Source organism: Macaca mulatta, chromosome 8, assembly GCF_049350105.2.
Source record: "Macaca mulatta isolate MMU2019108-1 chromosome 8, T2T-MMU8v2.0, whole genome shotgun sequence".
Classification (NCBI taxonomy): Eukaryota; Metazoa; Chordata; class Mammalia; order Primates; family Cercopithecidae; genus Macaca; species Macaca mulatta.
The window spans coordinates 37,789,171-37,811,897 of NC_133413.1; the positions used below are offsets into that span (position 1 = coordinate 37,789,171).

General features: G+C 38.4%; 1 long non-coding RNA gene across 1 annotated transcript; it reads left to right on the plus strand.

Annotated features, from left to right (window-relative positions):
• The first annotated feature begins 2,224 nt into the window (after positions 1 to 2,224).
• Positions 2,225 to 22,298, plus strand: LOC144330600 (uncharacterized). Its single transcript, XR_013396877.1, has 3 exons — positions 2,225 to 2,251; positions 13,696 to 13,766; positions 22,121 to 22,298. It is a non-coding gene; the product is annotated as an uncharacterized LOC144330600 (long non-coding RNA).
• Positions 22,299 to 22,727: the final 429 nt, after the last annotated feature.

Consider the following 22,727-nt stretch of genomic DNA (forward strand, 5'->3'; position numbering starts at 1 on the left):
AAAGGTGCCTTGCTTCCCCTTCACCTTCTGCCATGATTGTTTTCTGAGGCCTCCCCAGCTATGCTGAACTGTGAGTCAATTAAATCTCTTTCTTTTATAAATTACCCAGCCTTGAGCAGTTCTTTAAGAATGGACTAATACAGTATCTGACAGGTAAGAAGAAACTAAGGCTTACACAGGCTCATGTAGCCGATGTGTGGCAGAGCTAAGATGTGAAGCCAAGGTGTCATCCACTACACTGTAGTGAGTGAGCATCTGATCGCCCAGCACCCGTTTGGTAATACCCATCTCAGTATCTCCATTGCTACTGTAATAGAGTATGGAGTGAAAAGTAAGGATATGTTCTGTAGCAAATATGAGGAGGATAGGAAGAGACCTAGGGGATAAACATTCCTTGACATCCTATGAAACCACCAAAGCTACAGTGCATCTGTTCAGGATTCTACAAGACAGACAAAAAGATGACTAAATAATTGAAAGGAAGAGGTGCTTAGACCAATCTTTTGAGGCAACAGATTGCTATTGGGTAAGTTGTGGGCATAAGGTAGGGTTTCAAACCCAGTATGGTTCTACTATTATTTTTTTAGTCCTTTATGTAGTTTATATATTTATCCCCTCCAAATAGCAAGTTGAAATGTGATTCCCAATGTTGGAGGTGGGGCCTGGTGGGATCTATTAGGGTCATGGGGGAGGATTCCTCAAGATGGCTCGGTGCTCTCCACATGGTAATAAGTTTTTGCCTTATTGGTTCACGTGAGAGCTGGTTGTTTAAAAGATACTGGCATTTCTTTAGCTCCCTCTCTCACCATGTGACTGCCTGCTTCTTGTTTGCCTTCCACCATGAGTAAAAGCTTCCTGAGGCCTCGTCAGAAACCGAGCAGATGTGGGTGTCATGCTTGTGGTACAGTCTGCAGAACCATAAGACAAAATAAACCTCTTCTTTACAAATGACCCAGTGTCAGGTATTCCTTTAAAGCAACACAAATCCGACTAATACAGTCCTTTAGTTTGATAAAGTTTTGGGGACAGAGAGGAATTAAAAATATCCCTGGGGTATATTAAATCTGTTCAGAAGAAAGCAAAGAACTATAATAGAGTTGAGGCACCAAATATTTTTAGTAGCAGAAGAGCTAAGGAGGAAGTGGAAACAAGAGGACTTCAAAGACAAATTAACTTCACATTTGTCCTTGGTAAAACGGGCTACCAGATTATTTTAGAAAGCAAAACAAGTGTGTTTGAATGGTCTGCCTTTCCCAGTTGATTTAATATGTGTTATGGACATACTTTTCCAGATCTCTGGTTTGACAGGAATGAATAAATACAAAAATACCATCTTATTATGATGTTAAAATTCTTTGAGCAAACTGACAAAATCATGAGGTCCATCAATGTCTTGTAGTCTGAATTGCAAAAACTACGTAAAAGGTCCAAATATTACTGATAGGTGACAGAATCTTTCTCTTCAGCTACAGAAAAATAAGTAGAGAAGGGAGGAAAAGAGATAGTGCTGTTATCATGTTACAGATCGTGTTTGACAGAGAACACAGTCCCGCAACATATACATTTAGCACCTGGATTAGAGGCAATATTCATATATCCTGCAAATAGCTTAGTTCAGTCATTCAGTGAATCAACACATTCCCTTAAGACATAGAACAGTTGGCAGATGAAGCAAGCTCTTTGTTGGTGTCTTTGCCTGTAGCTAAGGGAGATTACTCCTGCTAATCTTTTCAACAATGTGAGTATAACAAATTGCGTCTCCTTATTTTTGCTGTATTCTAAAGGTGAGAAAAGATATTCAACTTGAGGTCCATCTTCTCTTCCTTCCTTGCTCAGCCTGCAAACATTTTCTGTGTAGTTTTCAGATCAGGGCACTTACGGAAATTCCTGGGTATTGCAAAAAAAAAAAAAAAAAAAAAAAAGTGCTGGGCAAAGAAATTGGGCCTCTTAGAAAAGATCAGTGGTGACAAGCAAATAAATTAGCAGACAAAATATAAATTTAGATTCCTTCAGATAGGCAAAGCAATGTTTAGAATTTCTGCTTTTATATCACCTTTCTCTTTAAGTGTGTGTACATTGTGTATTTTAATTGAATGTTACGTGAAAGAATTAACTCCTCCTACATGCTGCTGAGGTATACAGTTAATTTTAAATGACATACCACTTCCTCAAAATCACAGCTAGCTTTTGGCCGTAAAATGCTACAACAGACATTAAGAAAAGTAGAACTGGGTGAGGAAGAAGACAGGAGGTAGGAATATTTTAATCTGTCAGCAGGAAGTTTTTGAAGATGTCTGGAGTTAAATGTAAGAGATGAAAAGTGTTATGAACAAGACAGAGATACAATAAAGGTAGGAATAAGCATTTGCAACAGGAGGCATCTCCAAAAAGAAGGGGGTGTAAATTCCAAAGTGCTAAAATGCCTTCCCAACTGAAAAGATGTCTACTGGCTTTTGCCAGAAATTACAGTGTTAGCTATTCCAGCTCGGTGGGGTGGTTCCTTTCACTCTGCTAGACCACAGGATTTTGGAATTGAAAGAAATTAGAGGAAATCTGTATGAAGGTTTTAAATGGTTTTGACTATTCCTTGACACCTGAGAGAGAGGCATGGTTATGAGTGATGGTGGCTAATTATGGCAGCAATTGAAGAGTGTGTGTGTGTGTGTGCATGTGTGTACATGTTTGGAAGAGAATATAGAAGGCCTTAAAGGGGCATTTCAAAATGCCTATGATTTGGAGATATGTGATTTGAAAATATTCCCCAGGTACTGAATGGTGATTTTTGTCATCAACCCCTTAAGAAATAGTGATTAGTAGTTTTCAAATCTGTCATGCATCAGAGTCACAAGGAGGGTTTGCTTAACCACCAGTTGCTGCCCTCCATTCCTAGAGTTTCTGATTCAGTAGGTTGCAGGTGGAGTCTGAGAATTTACATTTCTATTAAGTTCACAGAGGAGGCTGATTCTGCAGGGCTGAGAACTACTGATGTAGTTCAGTTGGATCCAATTGCACCTTATTTATTTTCTCTCCACATTTTACAGATGAGGAAACTGAAGTCTCAACATAGTAAGGGGCTCCATATGTTTTGACTCCAGTTCCAGGCTTCTTGATGCCAATCAAAGTGGTATTTAGAAAGGAGACCTTTCTCAACAGTGGCCCAGCAGGTGTGTCAATCATTCATGGCTAACCCACACGTGGGTCAGATGTACTCCAGCCCCAAGACATTGCCATCCCAGAATTTGATAAATATGTCTTTTATGTTGATATTTTTCACTGCAAATAGCTCTATTTGGCATGCTGAGAAGTTTGTTATATTAACCAGTGTTTTCTCTGTTTTAATCACTTAAAATGAAGGTTTATTTTTTCTCTTTAAAAACAGTATTTGTGCATGTTGAAAATATAGTAGCAGTGAAAGGGGGAAAGTAATAACCTTTAATTTTATCACCTAGAAATAATCACAGTGAATATTTTAAAGATTTTGTGGTTAAGTTTTTGTTTAATATAGTTGTATAGGGTTTTTATTTTTTTTCCTCAGTACTCTTTAAAAAAAAGCAGGTATCGATGCATAGATTCATGTGAATATATAATTCATATACCATACAATTCCCCCATCTAACGTGTACAATTCAGTGACTTCTCATGTACTCACAGAGTTGTGGAAGCATTACCACAACCAGTTAAAACATTTTCGTTAGCCAAAAGAAGCCACATACTGTCAGGTTCACAACTACACCAAATGTCATGTTGAGGTCCGAAGGGAGTGGGTAGATGAGCAGGAAGAACACTAGGGGGGCTGTAGGCAGGAGAAAGATGATTTTATTCAGCAGCAGCTCTCATCAACAGCTTTCTTACACTAGTTCTCTACACTGCTCGCCTTTATCTTGGTGCCTACTCCGGCTCTGTGGCTCCTGCCGCCCCCACTCCTGCAGCTGTATGGCTGGCTCTCCCTTAGCTTCAGGGTCAGCAGCTTAACTCTTTCTCTCTTTGAGCACAAGCCAGCCGAGCTGTGTCCTAGCTCCCCTCTGTCCATCTGCAAAGACGGACAGCTCTGACTCGCTCTCTCTTTAGTGTCTGCTAAGGCTATGTGTGAGGGCAATTATACCTTTTACAGACAATAATGGCGTAGAGCCAAGGGATGGCCTTCCCATGTTATGGCTACATGGCTGTGATAACAAGTGGAGTTATACGGGCTGTGCTCTGAACTTGCTGAGTCATGCAAAATGTAAACATCCTACCTCAGCCTATCCTTGACCGAAGCACAGCCATGTTCCTTACACATACCCTTAGCAGTCACTTTACTCCACATCTCCCAAACATTCCTCCAGCCCTGGGAAGCTGCTAATGTACTACTTTCTGTCTCTATGGATTTGCCTATTCTGGATGTTTCATGTAAATAGAATGATATGACTGAGTGCAGTGGCTAATGCCAGTAATCACAGAATTTTGGGAGGCCGAGGTGGGGCCATCACCTGAGGTCAGGCATTTGAGACAGACCAGCGTGGCCAACATGGCAAAACCCCATCTCTACCAAAGGAAAAAAAAGTAGCCGGGTGTGGTGGTGGGCACCTATAATCCCAGCTACTCAGGAGGCTGAGGCAAATCAGTTGAACCTGGGAGGCAGAGGTTGCAGTGAGCTAAGATCACGCCACTACACTCCAGTCTGGGTGACAGAGTGAGATACTGTCTCAAAAAATATAAAAAAAAAAAATAGAATCATACAATACACGTTCTTTTGTGCTGGCTTCCTTTACATAGCATAATTCTCAAGGTTCATCCATGTTTTAACATATAGCAGTACTTCATTACCTCTTTTTTTTTTTTTTTGAGACGGAGTCTCATTGTGCTGCCCAGACTGGAGTGCAGTGGTGTGATCTTGGCTCACTGCAACCTCCACTTCTCTGGTTCAGGCAGTTCTACCACCTCAGCCTCCTGAGTAACTGGGATTACAAGCATACACCACTATGCCTGGTTAATTTTTGTATTTTTAGTTTCACTATGTTGGCGAGGTTGGTTTCAAACTCTTGGCCTCAAGCGATCTGCCATCCTCGGCCTCCCAAAGTGCTGGGATTACAGGCATAAGCCACTGCGCCTGGCCAATACTTCATTACTTTTTGATGAAAAATACTCTGATTTGTGGATATACCACATATTATTTATCCATTCATCCATCGACTTTTATTTCTTGACTATTATGAATAATGCTACTTTAAATATTTGTGTACAAGTTTTTGTGAGAATGTGTTTTCTGTTATCTGGAGTATATACCTAAGAGTAGAATTCTTACAGCAAATAGCTACTTTGCTTCACTTTTTGAGGAGCTGCCAGACTATTTTCTAAAGCAGCTGCACCATTTTACATTCCCAGCAGCAAAATATGAGGGTTCTAATTTCTCCACATCCTTGTGAACACTTGTTATTATCTGACTTTTGATAATAGCCATCTTAGTAGGTGTGAAGTGGTATCTCACTGTGATTTTGATTTGCATTTCCCAAGTGGCTAATAATGTTGAGCATCATTTCATATGCTTTTTGATGATCTATTTATCATCTTTGGAGAAATGTCCATTCAGATCCTTTGCCCCTTTTCAAATTAGTTTACTTATCCTTTTATGACGGATTTGTAGAAATTCTTTATATATTCTGGATACAATTCCCTTATCAGATACACGATTTGAAAACATTTTCTCCCATTCTGTGGGTTTTCATTTTCTTGATAGTTGTCTTCACTTCCTTTGAAGCACATTTTTTTTTTTATTCTGATGATGTCCTGTTTATCTTTTCTTGGTCACTTGTGTTTTTGGTGTCGCATCTAAGACAGCTTTGCCTAACCCAAGATCATTCCTATGTTTTCTTCTGAAAATTTCACCTTTAGCTCTTACATGTTTTAGGTCTGTTATCCATTTTGAGTTAATTTCTGTGCATTATATAAGGAAAGGGCCAAGCTTTATTCTCTTGTGTGTGGATATGCAGTTGTCCCAGAACATTTATTAAGAAGACTATTCTTTGCCCATTGACTTGTCTTGGCATGTTGGATATAATTTTGTGTCATGTTTTTACATAAAATTTTAGGAACATGTCTCTATGGTCTTAGATATAGTTCCCTATTTTAAATGAGTTAAAATCCCTTGGTAGTGTACTTTCCTACCCGCTCATGAATTACTTAAGAAAAACTGCCCTCCCCACAGCCTGCACTGAAATAGAAGCCCTGTACAAATCGTGTGACCTCGTATTTCTCCATCACAACTGATTAGACTAAGGTGTGGGGGTTTTAGGGAGGACTGCACCTTATACACTTAAAACTACTAGAAAGACAGAAGCAGAAAAAGGCAAATGTTAGCTTTATTACTGATAAAGAATTGGAAAATATGGTTCTAGAACTTTGGCCAAAGCAGCTTTCTACCATTTTTCTCTCACTCCTGCCCTAAGTGAAGACCTTGTAAAAGCCAACCTGAGTGAAACTTTGATTTTGTAAAGCACAGATATGGGGTAAAGAGAAAAGCCAATGGAACAGTAATCTGGTGCTTGTCCCACTTGAGAAATATAGACAAATGAATGTCACCTCTATGGGGAAAAATAACAAGAGGGGAAGAGGCAAGGACTATTAGTCCAGTGTAGTCATTCTCTAACTTTAGCATGCATCAGAATCAACAGGAGAGATTGCTCTGAGAATTTATTTGTATAACTTTTTATTCTGAAAGGATTTTAAATTCATAGAAAAGTTGCAAAAATAGTTCCCATATACTCTCCATTCAGCTTTTCCTAAGCCGAGTACAGTTACCAACAATAGAAAACTAACATTGATGCAATATATTAGTCAGCTCAGGCTGCCATAACAAAATATCATAGAGTGGATGGTTAAACAACAGAAATTTATTTCTCACAATTCAGGAATCTGAGCAGTCCAAGATCAAGGTGCCGGCGGACTCAGTTCCTGGTAATCTTTCCCTTCCTGTCTTGTGGTTGCTGCTTTATTACTGTGTCCTTACATGGCACAGAGAGAGACTGCTTTGATCTCTGGCTCATCCTTTGAGGGTACCAATCCTATCATCTTACGACCTCACTTAACCTAATAACTTCCTAAAAGCCTGTCTCTCAATACAGTCATACTGAGAATTTGGGCTTCATTCAACATATACATTTGTGGTGACATAATTCAGTCCATAGCATTCTGCCCCAGTTCCCTGCAAATTCATGTCCTTCTCATATATACAACACTTTTATTACATCCTAACAGCCCCCAGAGTCTTAACTAATTCCAGCATCAATTCTAATGTCTAAAGTCCAAAATTTCATTAAATCAGATATGAATTAGACTAGAGGCAAAATTCTTCTCCAGCTGTGAATCTGTAAAACTAGACAAGTTATGTTTTAAAATATGGTGATAAGCAGGCATAGAAAAAACATTCACATTCTAAAAGGGAGAAATAGGGAAAAAAAGACATAAAAGATCCTAAGCAAACCCAAAACTTAGTAAGGCATATTTCATTAGATCTTAAAGCTCAAGAAACAATCATTTTTGGCTTAATGCCCTGCCCTCTAGGCCCAGTTGGGATGGCAGCATCTCCCCCAGAAATCTTGTCTGGAGTCATTCTAAGTCTAACAGGTTCAAATTTGGCAATGTGTACTTCCCTAAAAAAATAAAAAATCTGTTTCACCTAGGTTTTGAAATGTATTTGCATAGCTGTCTGCAATGTAGTATCTTATTTTATTTTTAAATTTATGTGGTTGTATCTCCATTTCTTATTTTACATATTATGATTTCTCCCCTTTTTCTCTTCTCAGGTAGGCTAGTGGCTTGTCTATTATATTTTTTTAAAGCATAGATTTGATTTGTTGATTAGGTCTATGGTTTCATCATTTTCTACCTCATTGATGTATACCTTTATTTCTTCCTTGGTTCTTTCTTTTGTTTTATCATATCTTTTTAAAATTTTTTCATCTGTTATTTAAATATTTTCATTCTTTTACTTCACTGTAGCATTTGTTAGAAATGTTCAATGTTATGAAATTTACTCTGATCATGGCTTTAAACGTGTTCCATAGATTTTTTGGTATGTAGTTATATTAGTTTGTTCTCACGCTGCTAATAAAAACATACCTGAGACTGGGTAATTTATAAAGGAAAGAGATTTAGTGGACTCACAGTTCCACAGACTGAGGAGGCCTCACAATCATGGCAGAAGGCAAAGGAAAAGCAAAGTCACATTGTACATGGCTACAGGGAAGAAGAAAGGGTATGTGCAGGGGAACTCCCCTTTGTAAGATCATCAGATCTTGTGAGACTTACTATCACAAGAACAGCACAGGAAAGGCCTACCCTCACGATTCAGTTACCTCTCACTGGGTCCCTCCCAAGACATGTGGGATTTTTTTTTTTTTTTTTTTTTTTTTTTTTTTTTTTTTTTTTTGAGACAAAGTCTCATTCTGTCACCCAGGCTGGAGTGCAGTGGCACAACCTCGGCTCACTGCAATCTCTGCCTCCCAGGTTCAAGTGGTTCTCCTGCCTTAGCCTCCCGAGTAGCTGGACTACAGGCGCGTGCCACCACACCTGGCTAATTTTTTTTGTATTTTTAGTAGAGACGGGGTTTCACCGTGTTAGCCAGGATGGTCTCGATCTCCTGACCTCATGATTCACCCGCCTCGGCCCCCCAAAGTGTTGGGATTACAGGCGTGAGCCACTGCGCCCAGTGACATGGGATTTATGGGAGCTACAATTCAAGGTTTGGGTGGGGACACAGCCAAACCATATCAGTAGTGTTTTCATTTTATATTATTAAAATTATGTAATTTTAGTTTGCATGATTGAAGAATTATTTAATAGAAGTGTTTAAAATTTATAGATTTAAGGGCTGTCATGTTGTCAGTAATCTCAAACTTTGTCATACTGTAATCAGAGAGTGGTGTTTGAAATATTTGTACTGTACGAAGCAGTGATTTTTAAAAATCTAATATGTGGTTAATTCTTATAAATGTTCCATGAACACTTCATAAGGTACATTCTCTATTATCACCTGTAGAAACTGACATAGGCTTGTAAGATCTACCTTGCTGGTTATGTTGCTTATGTCTTGTGCTTTTTGTTCATTTGATTTGACTTGTCCTATGAATGCTATATTTGAGTCTACTATTTTTAGTGGGTTTCCATCTATTTATTCTTGCATCTACTGTATTTTTTGCTTAATGAGAACAGTTGCTGTGTTATTTGGTGCATAATTATTCACAAATTTGAGATGTTTGTAAATTGTCAATTTAGTATTAAAAAATGCCCTTGTCATTCGTTTTGGCTTGAATTCTATTTTGACATCAGGACTATTTTCCTCATTTCTTCTTCTTTCCATTTTTCTTTATAGCTTTGTCTACCACTTATTTTTCAGCTTAATTTTTTTAGGTTTAGTTCTTATATCAAAAATATATTTGGGATTTCTTTTATGAGCCAATTTGGGACTCTTTTAAAGTTAATAAGTAGGTTAAGCCTGTTCACTTTTATTGATCTAACAGTTTGATTTTAGATTTTGTAGTCATATATATTTATTGTATTTCCAATATTTTTTCCTCCACAATATTTGTGTCCTTTGCCTTTAATTTTTCTAAAAAAAAAATGTTTAGTCACGTTTGCATTTTTTCCTAGTCTTATGTTTTAGTGCCCTTAGCCTATTGTTTTACTATTTAATATTTTCTTATCTGGTTTATCAGTTTTTATTGATATCTTTTAAGTCCTACCTATTGTCTAAATATCGATCAATTATTTTCTATCATTTCTATTATGGAGGGGAGAGATTTTATTTTTATGGGAGTGGGGTGGATGTGGGTAGCATTACTGACATCTAGTGAATAAAGGCATCTAGTGAAAAAAGGCTAGGAATACTGCTAAACATCTTATGATTTATAAACAGCTCCAAAAACAAAACAGAATTATCCTCCTAAAATATCAAGAGCCCCAAAGTTGAGAAACCCTAACATGTATTCTATTTTGTAAAAAGCTTACCATCAGACCTTTCGCTGAAGTTTTCTTTGTCATCTTCTGGTTGGGTAAACCTCATCCTTTGTAGACTACATTCATGCAGAATTCCTCAAGTTCTTCTATGTCATCAACTGTTTCATGTCGTTAAGTACTTGTTTGAGTATATTTAATTCCATTTGGACTATTGTTTTACAGTTTTCTTCTGTTTTGTGGTCAATTTTTGTGAGGAGGAAGGGGAATTTCACTTAGTATGTGCATTGACATTTCTTGTCTGACTTTTCCTAATACCTCCGTATAAATGTTAGTTTTAATTTTAATTAATTTGTTGTGGTATTGGGTGTTTTATAAGAGTCCCGGCTTAATAATTCCTCTTCTCTCAGATACTTTGATGGATTTTGTATGTTTTGTGGTAAAAGAGGGATTATGAAGTGTCTGTGTGTTTACCTTTTGAGTTATAGAACTCAGTTTTTCTTCTTTGCTTTTTTTCTAATATCAAAGGATACTTGTTTCTTCTTTTTCTCACCTATAATTAGAACCTTCAAATTGCATATACTTTTTTTTTTTTTTTTTTTTTTGAGACGGAGTCTCGCTCTGTAGCCCAGGCTGGAGTGCAGTGGCCGGATCTCAGCTCACTGCAAGCTCCGCCTCCCGGGTTCACGCCATTCTCCGGCCTCAGCCTCCCGAGTAGCTGGGACTACAGGCGCTGCCACCTCGCCCGGCTATTTTTTGTATTTCTTAGTAGAGACGGGGTTTCACCGTGTTAGCCAGGATGGTCTCCATCTCCTGACTTCGTGATCCGCCCATCTCGGCCTCCCAAAGTGCTGGGATTACAGGCTTGAACCACCGCGCCCGGCCAAATTGCATATACTTTTAAGTCCTTCGCCCTGTAGTCTGTGCTCTGATCTACCTGGATAATTTCTTAGTAATTTTGGACTGAAAGTAGACAGTCTCATGGTATATTTAGATCAAACCACGTTTCCTTCTCTGGCTTTCGTTTTCTGTCTTCCCTGAAGTCTTTCTTAGTTTTTCTTTGCATGCCCAAAACCCTGCCGTGAAGCAGGGGTGGAGTGGGAGTCTGAGAAATAGTGGACTGAGATTTGACCATTTTTCATTTTTTATTTACAGTTATTTTGAAGTTTGGGCATTCTTTTAAAGTTATGCTGAGGGCATGACTTGTGGAGACTTTTCTTTTTTTTTCAGTATTCTATATTGTTTTCTGGAGGAAATGTTAGGAGATAAAAAGATAGGTATCCCCATCATTCTCAGGAACCTGGAAGTTCTAGAGGGTTTGTCCAAACAGGTTGAAATACTGGTTATTAAAACACTCCTAGAGTTTCTGAGTCAGTAGGTCTGGGTCGGGCCTCAGGAATTTGCACTTCTAACAAGGTCTTGGGTGATATTTGATTTTGCCGTTCTTGGAACCACATATTGAAAACCACTTGTTTGGTACAAAACCAGCCACTTGGAAAAGTAAAACAAGAGGAAAGGATTATTTCCCGTTACACTGGGGTATGCATCTGACCTAAGAAGGATAGGTGAGGCTTAAGCCGATTGCCTCATTCTGAACTGGCTTTAGAAAACAATATGTCTAATGAAATTATCTTAGAAACTTAAAACTATGACATTGCGATAAGAAGAGATGACGCTATAGCCATAAAAAAGAATGAGTTCATGTCCTTTGCAGGGCCATGAATAAAGCTGGAAGCCATCATTCTCAGCTAACTAACACAGGAACAGAAAACCAAACACCACATATTCTCACTCATAAGTGGGAGCTGAACAATGAGAACACATGGACACGGGGAGGGGAACATCACACACCAGGACCTGTCGGTGGGTAGGGGGCAAGGGGAGGGAGAGCATTAGGAGAGCAAATGCCTAATACATGCAGGGCTTAAACCTTAGATGACAGGTTGATAGGTGCAGCAAACCACCATAGCACATGTATACCTGTGTAACAAACCTCCACATTCTGCACATGTATCCCAGAACTTAATGTAAAATAAAAATTAATTAATTAATTAATTAAATAAAAAGAAGAAAGGAAGCCAAGATAGTAACTAGAGGTAGAGTCATGGCTATAAGGCCATGAGTGTGATGAGGTGCTATCACAGCTCAAAGTTTGAGAAATCAGACATACAGAGACAAAGAAGAGAAGTAGAGACTGAGACAAGTACATATTTCAAAAGAGTGATAAAGGCCATGAAGAAAATAAAAGAGGTTTACATAATTAAGTGAGTGGTAAAGATATAGGGTTGGGCAGTAAGGCAGACAGCATGAAATTTACATAATTAAAAAAGTCTCTGAGGAGGTGATATCTGAGCTGAGTACTGAATGATGAGCTGCAGTGAGCTATGCAAAAAGGGAAGAGAATTCCAGAGGGAATACCAAGTGTAGATGCCCCAAAGTAGGATGTAAATAATAAGAATGTAGCTTTGAGTCCATATCTTCATAGTTCCAGACACTGAAATGCCTCTTTCTCACCAGTTCTTGCTTGAAAAATACGGGAGCAGGACACCTAATGCATTGGTTTGGTTCATGTGCTCATCATTACACCAATGGTGGCCAGGAGGTATGGTCTATAAACTGAAGGAGAGAGAAGAGCTATGGAAACAGCCACTAGGGGTGTGTTGGAAGCCAGATAGCCACCTATATGTATTCCTTATGATTTTGCAACCTTTGTGCTAAAATTGCACAACTTTTCATCCTCCCAATTTACAAGATATGGAAAAAGTAGAATTGTCACATTAAGAACTCCAGTGTAGAAAAAGGGAGTGTGGAAAGCAACATCTAGTACCATATCCTGTGGTTTAGTCTGTTTGTGCTGCTGCAATAGAATATCTGAGACTAGATAATTTATAAAAACAGAAATGTACTTTCTCACAGCTCCAGAGGTTGGAGAGTCCAAGATGAAGGCCTGGCAGGTTTAATTGTCTGATGAGGGCTGCATACTCTGGAGGGAAGGAACCCTGTATCCCCACATGGTAGAAGGGCTGTGCTGCAAGAAGCCTCTTTCATAAGAGCCTTAATCCCATTCACAAAGGAGAAGCCCTCATGAAAGACCTAATCACTTCTTAAAGGCCATCATTATTGGCACCCATCATATTGGCAACACCTGGATTTTAGAGGGGTTACATTCAAATCACAGCATCCTGCTTTCTAGGAAAAGTGCAGAATCTTTGATGAGGTAACCTGGTCACCCCAAAATTTGTTCTTTGGAATAATTTCTTTTGTCCATTATCTGTTAACGGTTAATAAAGGGTACCAAAAGGCTTTTGTATTAGGGACCATTCCACTGTACTTTTGGCAAATTGTGGAAACCCAGGGTTTGCTGGAAAAAAAAAAAAAAAAAAAGGTGAAAATTACAGACCTCAGAATGTGGTCCTGACTGAGCCAGTGGAAAACAGAAGAATGGAGAGAAGACATCAGCTATGATTAATTTACCTCTGTCATGGGGCCCAGTCCTATGAAAGCAAACCTTGATTCATCTAAGCATAAGCTATGCTGCTAATAGTCTGGAAGATCATATCAGTTGAAATCTGTGATACAATAAAGAAGAGAATAGAATCATTCCTTAAATATTCATAACTTAGCCATTATGGATTTACTATTCATGAATATTTTTTGCTTTTCAGTCTGGATATAGATTATATTTGGTGAAACTTTTAAAAAAACTTTTGTAAAGGCATCTTTTTTTCCTAACCAAGTTTAATTGATTTTCACTAATAATTCTAGGGGGAAAAATATCATCAACTTAGGATTCTATGAAAAGGAAGAGAGAAAAGAATCTACAGAATTTGATTATGGTAAGGATGAATAAAGATCTATTTATGGTTAAGTTTTATAAATCATATATAATGTGAAGCTGACATATATATGTAAAGTTAATCCAGGAATCCATACTAATAAAGAAGTAGATATCAGTAGCATGCCTCAGACATCTAAAAATATTTTCTTTCCATGTAGCTATTTTATTTAGATAGTGGTAATTCTAACACTTTTTAAGTACTCCTATTTATCTTTCTCTAGTCCAGTGATTTTTAAAATTTTTAGACATATTTTATAATAAAATGCTACATGAACTCCATATATACAAAGCAAATAAAAGCATATTTCATTAGTTTATTTCACATTTAAAATATTATATAAATTCAAATTCATAACATAAAGCTAATCAGTAAGCAGTCAAGTTAATATATTGGTCATCTTCAATGTGATGTTCCTATAACACATTTGAATGTACGTATTTTATTTTGAATTCAGGTTTTAAAATAGTTTGAAATAAAGTAAAAGATGAGATTAGAATAGTTTGTGGAGCCTGTAAAACACCTTTGAAGCATACATATAGTTTGAAAGTCACTGGTTATTTCAGTTAGTAAGTTTCTGTGAAGCAGAGGTTGTACTGGTTTAGTTTCCTTGTCATATAAAAAATTGTCTTCCTACAGTTCCTTTAATTGTATAGTGTTTTAGAGCTATTAACTCACTTGTAAATATTATCCACTTAGCTAAGGGACTCTAGAAGCCATCAATGATTGTTTCTACTAGACGCCAATAAACAATAGTCGTAGATTCTATCATGTTTCCCTTTGAGACATGCTTCTTGGAAATTTGCCAGCATGGAGATTACTGTTTTCAATAGTCCATCTCTGTAGTCTGTTTAATGTTAACTCAGAAGAGAGTATATTTGATAATCTTTGTGAATAAACCCATATATCCACGTGTATATGAAAAACTGGAACTCTGGGTAGTAGGTGTGTGTAAGGAAATATTTGAACAACGATTGATAGAATGAAAAAGCAAAACATTAATAGCCTTCTGATCTCAAAAGACTTGGATACTCCTTGGGCAATCATATTAGACAACTAAATAGTTGCAACATTTTTACTCTGTGATTTTTTTCCAGAAAGGGATGATTGAAAAACAACTAATACAATACAATGAAATACACATGATTTAAGACTGGCTTAAGTATTAGAACACCTAGGTTAGAGTCCAAATTAACTCTGTGACCTTCATAAACCATTTAATTTCTATGGGCACCCTTCATTTGCATAATTAGATTATTTAACAATCTGTGGGGCTCAGTGGGAATCACATGAGTATTCTTTAAAGATGCTGATTCCTGGGCTCCATCCTACCTCAAACAAATCTAAATTTCTAAAGCCAAAGCCAGAATTTGGTACTTAATATATCTTTTCCTAGGTAAATCTGGTGTACAGACCAGGTAGGGAATGATGGTTCAAGATAGAATCTAGTTGGTCTCCAAAGTCCTCTTCATTGAGTCTCTTCTAATCTTTTAGCTCAGTGTTTCTCAGACATTAGGGCACATCAGAATCACCAGGCAGACATGTTAAATACAGTTGTTGGGCCACAGCCTCACAGTTTGCATATCTAACAAGTTTCCAAATGATATTGATCCTTTTTTTTAAAATTTATTTTTTATTATTATTATACTTTAAGTTCTAGGGTACATGTGCATAACGTGCAGGTTTGTTACATATGTATACTTGTGCCATGTTGCTGTGCTGCACCCATCAACTCGTCAGCACCCATCAACTCGTCATTTACATCAGGTATAACTCCCAATGCAATCCCTCCCCCTACCCCCTCCCCATGATAGGCCCCGGTGTGTGATGTTCCCCTTCCCGAGTCCAAGTGATCTCATCGTTCAGTTTCCACCTATGAGTAAGAACATGCGGTGTTTGGTTTTCTGTTCTTGTGATAGTTTGCTGAGAATGATGGTTTCCAGCTGCATCCATGTCCCTACAAAGGACACAAACTCATCCTTTTTTATGGCTGCATAGTATTCCATGGTGTATATGTGCCACATTTTCTTAATCCAGTCTGTCACTGATGGACATTTGGGTTGATTCCAAGTCTTTGCTATTGTGAATCGTGCCGCGATAAACATATTTGTGCATGTGTCTTTATAGCAGCATGATTTATAATCCTTTGGGTATATACCCAGTAATGGGATGGCTGGGTCATATGGTACATCTAGTTCTAGATCCTTGAGGAATTGCCATACTGTTTTCCATAATGGTTGAACTAGTTTACAATCCCACCAACAGTGTAAAAGTGTTCCTATTTCTCCACATCCTCTCCAGCACCTGTTGTTTCCTGACTTTAATGATCACCATTCTAACGGGTGTGAGATGGTATCTCATTGTGGTTTTGATTTGCATTTCTCTGATGGCCAGTGATGATGAGCATTTTTTCATGTGTCTGTTGGCTGTATGAATGTCTTCTTTTGAGAAATGTCTGTTCATATCCTTTTGCCCACTTTTTGATGGGGTTGTTTGTTTTTCTCTTGTAAATTTGTTTGAGTTCTTTGTAGGTTCTGGATATTCGCCCTTTGTCAGATGAGTAGATTGCAAAAATTTTCTCCCATTCTGTAGGTTGCCTGTTCACTCTGATGGTAGTTTCTTTTGCTGTGCAGAAGCTCTTTAGTTTAATGAGATCCCATTTGTCAATTTTGGCTTTTGCTGCCGTTGCTTTTGGTGTTTTAGACATGAAGTCTTTGCCCATGCCTATGTCCTGAATGGTACTACCTAGGTTTTCCTCTAGGGTTTTTATGGTATTAGGTCTAACATTTAAGTCTCTAATCCATCAACACTCCACTGTCAACATTAGACAGATCAACGAGACAGAAAGTTAACAAGGATATCCAGGAATTGAACTCATCTCTGCAGCAAGCAGACCTAATAGACATCTATAGAACTCTCCACCCCAAATCAACAGAATATACATTCTTCTCAGCACCACATCACACTTATTCCAAAATTGACCACATAATTGGAAGTAAAGCACTCCTCACCAAATGTACAAGAACAGAAATTATAACAAACTGTCTCTCAGACCACAGTGCAATCAAACAAGAAATCAGGACTAAGAAACTCAATCAAAACCGCTCAACTACATGGAAACTGAACAACCTGCTCCTGAATGACTACTGGGTACATAACGAAATGAAGGCAGAAATAAAGATATTGATCCTACTGATTCTTTAAGAATCACCGTCCTAGTCCTTAGTAACTCGGATCTATTCCATGAGGTACAAGTGGGCATATATACATTCTACTTAGAAACATAGAGGTCTTCAGCTTGCAAGTAATCTTTTGGGATCATCTTCTAAACACTTAATTTTGCAGCAGAAGTAATCTGAGACCCAGAGAGTTGAAATAATTGACAAGGTCATGGTTAAACACTGTGCAGATTTTAGAATCACAGCCCCCTGATCCCCAGTTCTGAATCCTTTCCAATGCTTAGAAGAAGGGAAAGGAAGAATTGCTGCTCCCTAAAAAATTCAAGGACAATAATCTTATTAGCAAATGATTATTAATAAATAATTTGTTATTTTATTTTTTGAGATAGAGTCTTGCTCTGTCACTCAGGCTGGAGTGCAGTGGCACAAATTTGGGTCATTGCAACCTCTGCCTCCCAGGTTCAAGAAATTCTCTTGCCTCAGTCCCCTGAGTAGCTGGGACTACAGGCACATGCCACTACGCCTGGCTAATTTTTGTATTTTTGTAGCAATGGGGTTTCGCCATGTTGGCCAGGCTGGTCTCAAATTTCTAACCTCAAGTGATCCACATGCCTTGGCCTCCCAAAGTGCTAGGATTATAGGCCTGAGCCACCATGCCTGGCAGGTAGCTGCCATTTAATGAGTGCTTATAGGTATTAGACACTGCTTTAGATACCTCATCACAGTTGAAACTAAAACTTATTGAGGTCTTGTTAAGTGCTCAGCACTGCTCTAGTGGCTGTACATATATTAGCCCATTTAACCTTCCCAACAATTTTGAGGTAAGTAATATTAACATCCCTGTCTTAGAGATGAAGAGCTAAAGCAGGAGAGGTCAAATAACTTACCCAAAGTCAGAGATTCAAACTCAGGAACTCCACCAAATGTTCTGTTGTCTCCCTTTCCTTTAATCCTCACAAAAATCACAACATCATTATTATTATCTCTTCTTTTACAGATCAGAGGACAAGGTCAGAGAGTGTACAAATTGCATCTAATAACTTGCTTTCTAATAAAGTAGTGAAGATAGTGGTTGGATCCAGGGTTGACCAATTTGAAAATCCTGGCTTTTTCTACTTGGCCAGCTCCTTAATCTATATATCCATCAAGGTTAGAATCAGGTAGGTTATGACAATCAGTCAAGCTGGACTTGTCTGCTTATCTTTGAGCATAAGAGCTAGCATCTCACCTTTCCATTTTCCAGTAGCAATTACACTAGAAAATGGTATGAACAGAGCATTGTGGATAAGTAATTTTCTTCCTCCTGTTCATTATCTTTACCTATTAAAGCTTCTGCAGAACATTTGTCCTCCTGTCAAGCTTATTTGGGCCACATGTCTGACATAGCTCAAGGGTGAGGTCATGTTGACTTGATGGCTTTGTTTTGCTTCAGAGGTTCTTCTCCTTTCCTAACTAAAATTGGGCCTGCATTATTTACCAATAGTAAGAGGCTCGCTATTTATTAAATGGTGACTATATTCTTGGAACTGTGCTAAGCATTACTGAGATAGAAAATACTAACACCTTACCCATATTATCTTTACAGTCTTGTTTTCTGGTTGGGAGGCAGAAATTAATCAACAAAACACAGTGAGATAATTTATAAAAAATGGTCAGGTGTCCAGTATAGAAAATAAGAGCCAAAGAATTTGAGAAGTGAGAGATGATATAGTTGAAATTATCTGAAAAGGCTTTGTGAAGGTATCTGAAATTGCTGAAATAGCTAAAATAGATGGTATCAGTAGTTATAAGCTTTGGAAGAGAAAGAATCCATAGAGGGAGAGGGGAAGAAAGGTCATTGGGGAAGAAAGGAAGGAAAAATGTGAGCAAAACGGGGATTGGTAGACTAAGGCAAATGCCTCTTTGTCACATAGTTTAGACATGAAGTAGTCTTTGTTGGGAAACTTACATGAGCAAAAATGTCAACAAAATAGGATGCATGGATGTATGAAAGATGCACCTAACAGCAATTAATGCAAGCATACCTTGAGAATGACCCTATGGTCTAAGAAGAATGTCTGATTAGAGTTCTGAGCTAAGGACACTGGCAGTGGCCAACCTGGAGAATCATTCCTTCTCTATGAGGAACAGCAGAACCCCTAGCCCACCTTGTGGAATGCAGGCCATACAAGGGATTGAGGTCATTTGTTTGGGGTTAACTGAAGTTTGTCAGGTGAAGGTTTCTAGGTGTGCGGTGCTAAGTGAAAATGCTATATAAACTGCATGCTTTTTACAAATGGTAGTGCTTCTCCTATCCAGCCTGCATTCACTGATCCTCTCTGTATGGAAGTCCCCTCAATAAATTCTGTTTCCTTCACTGGCTTCAGGTCTCTTTGGCCTTTCAAACATGGTACCATCCCTATTGAAGTCAATAGGAATCTGGTACTGTGATGGCCCCATATCTTATTGCCATTCGGCAGAGAGCTATGATTGATGTATTTACAGTAAGTGCCAAGAAGGGTTTCACAAGCAGGAGAAAAACAGTCTGAACTTGGGCAGTCACCCATTGTTGGGAGACAATATTTTTTGTGTCTCTTGCATTTCTGCACATCTTACAAAGTGACATATTGACTGGCCTTTGTTTAAACTATCTTTTTAAGGATGTTTATGTAGCAAACACCTTAGAAAATATAGTGTCTCTGGCCGGGCACTGTGGCTCATGCCTGTAATTTCAGCACTTTGGGAGGCCAGGGCGGGTGGATCACAAGGACAGGAGATTGAGACCGTCCTGGCTAACACAGTGAAACCCCTTCTCTACTAAAAATACAAAAAATTAGTCGGGCATGGTGGTGGATGCCTGTAGTTGCAGCTACTTGGGAGGCTGAGGCAGGAGAATGGCGTGAACTCGGGAGACGGAGCTTGCGGTGAGCTCAGATCGTGCCACTGCACTCCCACATGGGCTACAGAGCAAGACTCTGTCTCAAAAAAAAAAGAATAAAAGAAAATATAGTGTCTCCTGGTTAGGTGTGGTGACTCACACCTGTAATCTCAGCATTTTGGGAGGCTGAGGTGGGCAAATCACAAGGTCAGAAGTTCAAGACCAGCTTGGCCAACATGGTGAAACCCTGTCTCTACTAGAAATACAAAAATTAGCTGGGCGTAGTGACGGGCACCTGTAATCCCAGCTACTTGGGAGGTTGAGGCAGGAGAATTGCTTGAACCTGGGAGGCGGAGGTTGCGGTGAGCCGAGATTGTGCCACTGCACTCCAGCCCAGGCAACAGAGTGAGACTCCATCTCAAAAAAAAAAAAAAAAAAAAAAAAGGAAAGAAAAGAAAAGAAAATATAGTATCTCCCTCTGGAGCAAAAGGCAGTATTGATCAAAGTCTTGGAAGGTAAAGAGCGTGTTCTTCCACAGCAAAGGGTAAATACGCTTATTACCATTATAAAAGATTGGGTTCTCAAAGCGCCAGGTGTCTCTCCTGGAAGACAATCCATTGCACGAGAAGATATCATCTGTTTCTTTTCATATCACCAGGTAGCAATTAAGACTACTAAGGCTATTAAGGGAACTAGAACAAATATTGTTACTCTGAACCGTGACTAGGGCTATTGCTGTAACATGCTGTCCTTTGTCTCTAATTTGGTGGTCCCATGCCTTCTGCCAGCATCCGTGAAAATGCAGCAAGCTACCTTTTTAGCTTATAAGTAAAGCAAAATTTCAGACCTCTCACAGTTAGAGAGATGTGCATCTACATAATCATGAATGCAGTGAAATTCACAGCCACTATGGTCAGAATCCAGGCAAATTGTCAGAACATTAGCTGATTACTTGAGAGAGCAAGGGCAGGGCATGTTATGTGTGTGAAGGAACAAAGATGGCAGCTGGGTCATCTTACCGCTTATCCCTTCCTGCAGCCTTATGCAAACCTTAGATCCATTTGAAGATGACTAAGGATCTCAGAGTATTTGGCCGTAGGATTTGGCAGCTATAAGGCAGTTTAGTCTCCTTGGGTAGATTTCCTCGAGAGAGATAAAATCCCATGGGAAACCAGAGATAATGTACTGAGTATGCAGAATGAGTTTCAGTGCTGATGAAGTGACCCACTGGAGAATGATAAACTATCTCAAACAAATTTATATATAAATTCCTGTGATCAGCTCCATTGTCCTAGAAAACTCTTTTATTCCTTATCTTGGAAGCAGGCAAGAATGTATGAGGTTTTACCATGACAATGGAGAGCAAATGCTCAGTATTAAGGTGAACTCCTTCAAAACAAGGTGCTACTGAACAAAAGAATAGACAGCATCGATCAACAGAACAGAACCAGAAGCCCAGAAATAAAGTCTTACATTTATGGTCAGTTGATATTCAACACAGATACCAAGACAATTCACTGAAGGAAAGAATGGCCCTTTCGACAGGTCCTGGGACAACTGGTACCCACCTGCAAAAAAATGGAGTTGGGCCCTTTCCTTATACATTGAAAAATTAACTCAAAATGGTTTATCGATTGAAATGTAAGAGCTAGAATTTTGAAACTCTTAAAAAGAAATCATAGTAGTAAATCTTTGTGACTTTGGGTTTGGCATCCTAGATAATGATATCTAAATCAAAAGCAGAAAAAAAGATAAATGGGATTTCATTAAAATTAAAACATTTTGTGCTTCAAAGGAGACCATCAAGAAAGTGAAAAGATAACACACATGAAAGGATAAAATATCTGCAAATCATATATCAGGTAAAGAAATTGTACCTAGAATACATAAACAATAATAAAAGACCAACACTCCAATTAAAAATTGGGCAAAGGATATAGATAGACATAGCTCCAAAGAAGATATGTAAGCACAATATGCACATGAAATGATGCTCAATATTAATACTCAAAAAATCCAAATCAAAACCACAGTGAGATACCACTTCATAACCTCTAGGACTGCTGTAACAAAAATAACAGATAATAACAAGATTGATGAGGACATGGAGAAATTAGAACTTTCAGACATTGCTGCTACGAATGTAAAATCATGCAGCATATTTGGCAAACAGTTTGGGAGCAAAGCAAAGCATTAAGTTGTCATATGACTTAGCAATTTCACACCTAGCTATATGCCTATCTTAGTTTGTTCATGCTGCTATAATGAAATGCTACAGGGTGAGTAATTTATAAAGAATATAAATCTATTTCTTACAGTTCTGGAATCTGGGAAGTCCAAGATTAAAGCACTGGCATTTTGGTGTGTGGTGAGGGCTGTTCTTTCTGCTTCCAAGATGGTACTTTGTTGCCGTGTGCTTACACACCCAGAAGGGGCAAGTGGGACGGGATGTATCCTCACATGGTGGAAGAAACAGAAGAGCAAAAAGCACCGAACGCTGTGTCCTCACCTGGTGGAAGAGACAAAAGGGCAAAAAGGGGCTGGATGCTGTGTGAAGTCTCTTGGCCTTAGTCCCACTTATAAAGGTTCCACTTCTATCATTTAATTACCTCCTAAAGACCTCACTGTTTAATACTATCACACTGGCAATTAAGTTTCAGCATACGAATTTTATGGAACATTCAGATTATAGCAATACCCAAGAGAACTGAAAACACATGTCCACACAAAAACATATACCTGAATGTTTATGGCAGCGTGATTCATAATAGCTAAAAACTACGAACAACCAAAATGTCCATCATTTGATGAATGGATAAACGAAATATGGTATTCATATAACAGAACATTTGGCCATAAAAAGGAATGAAGTACTGAAATGTGATATAACATACATGAATCTTGCCAGGGGATGGCGGGGAGTGA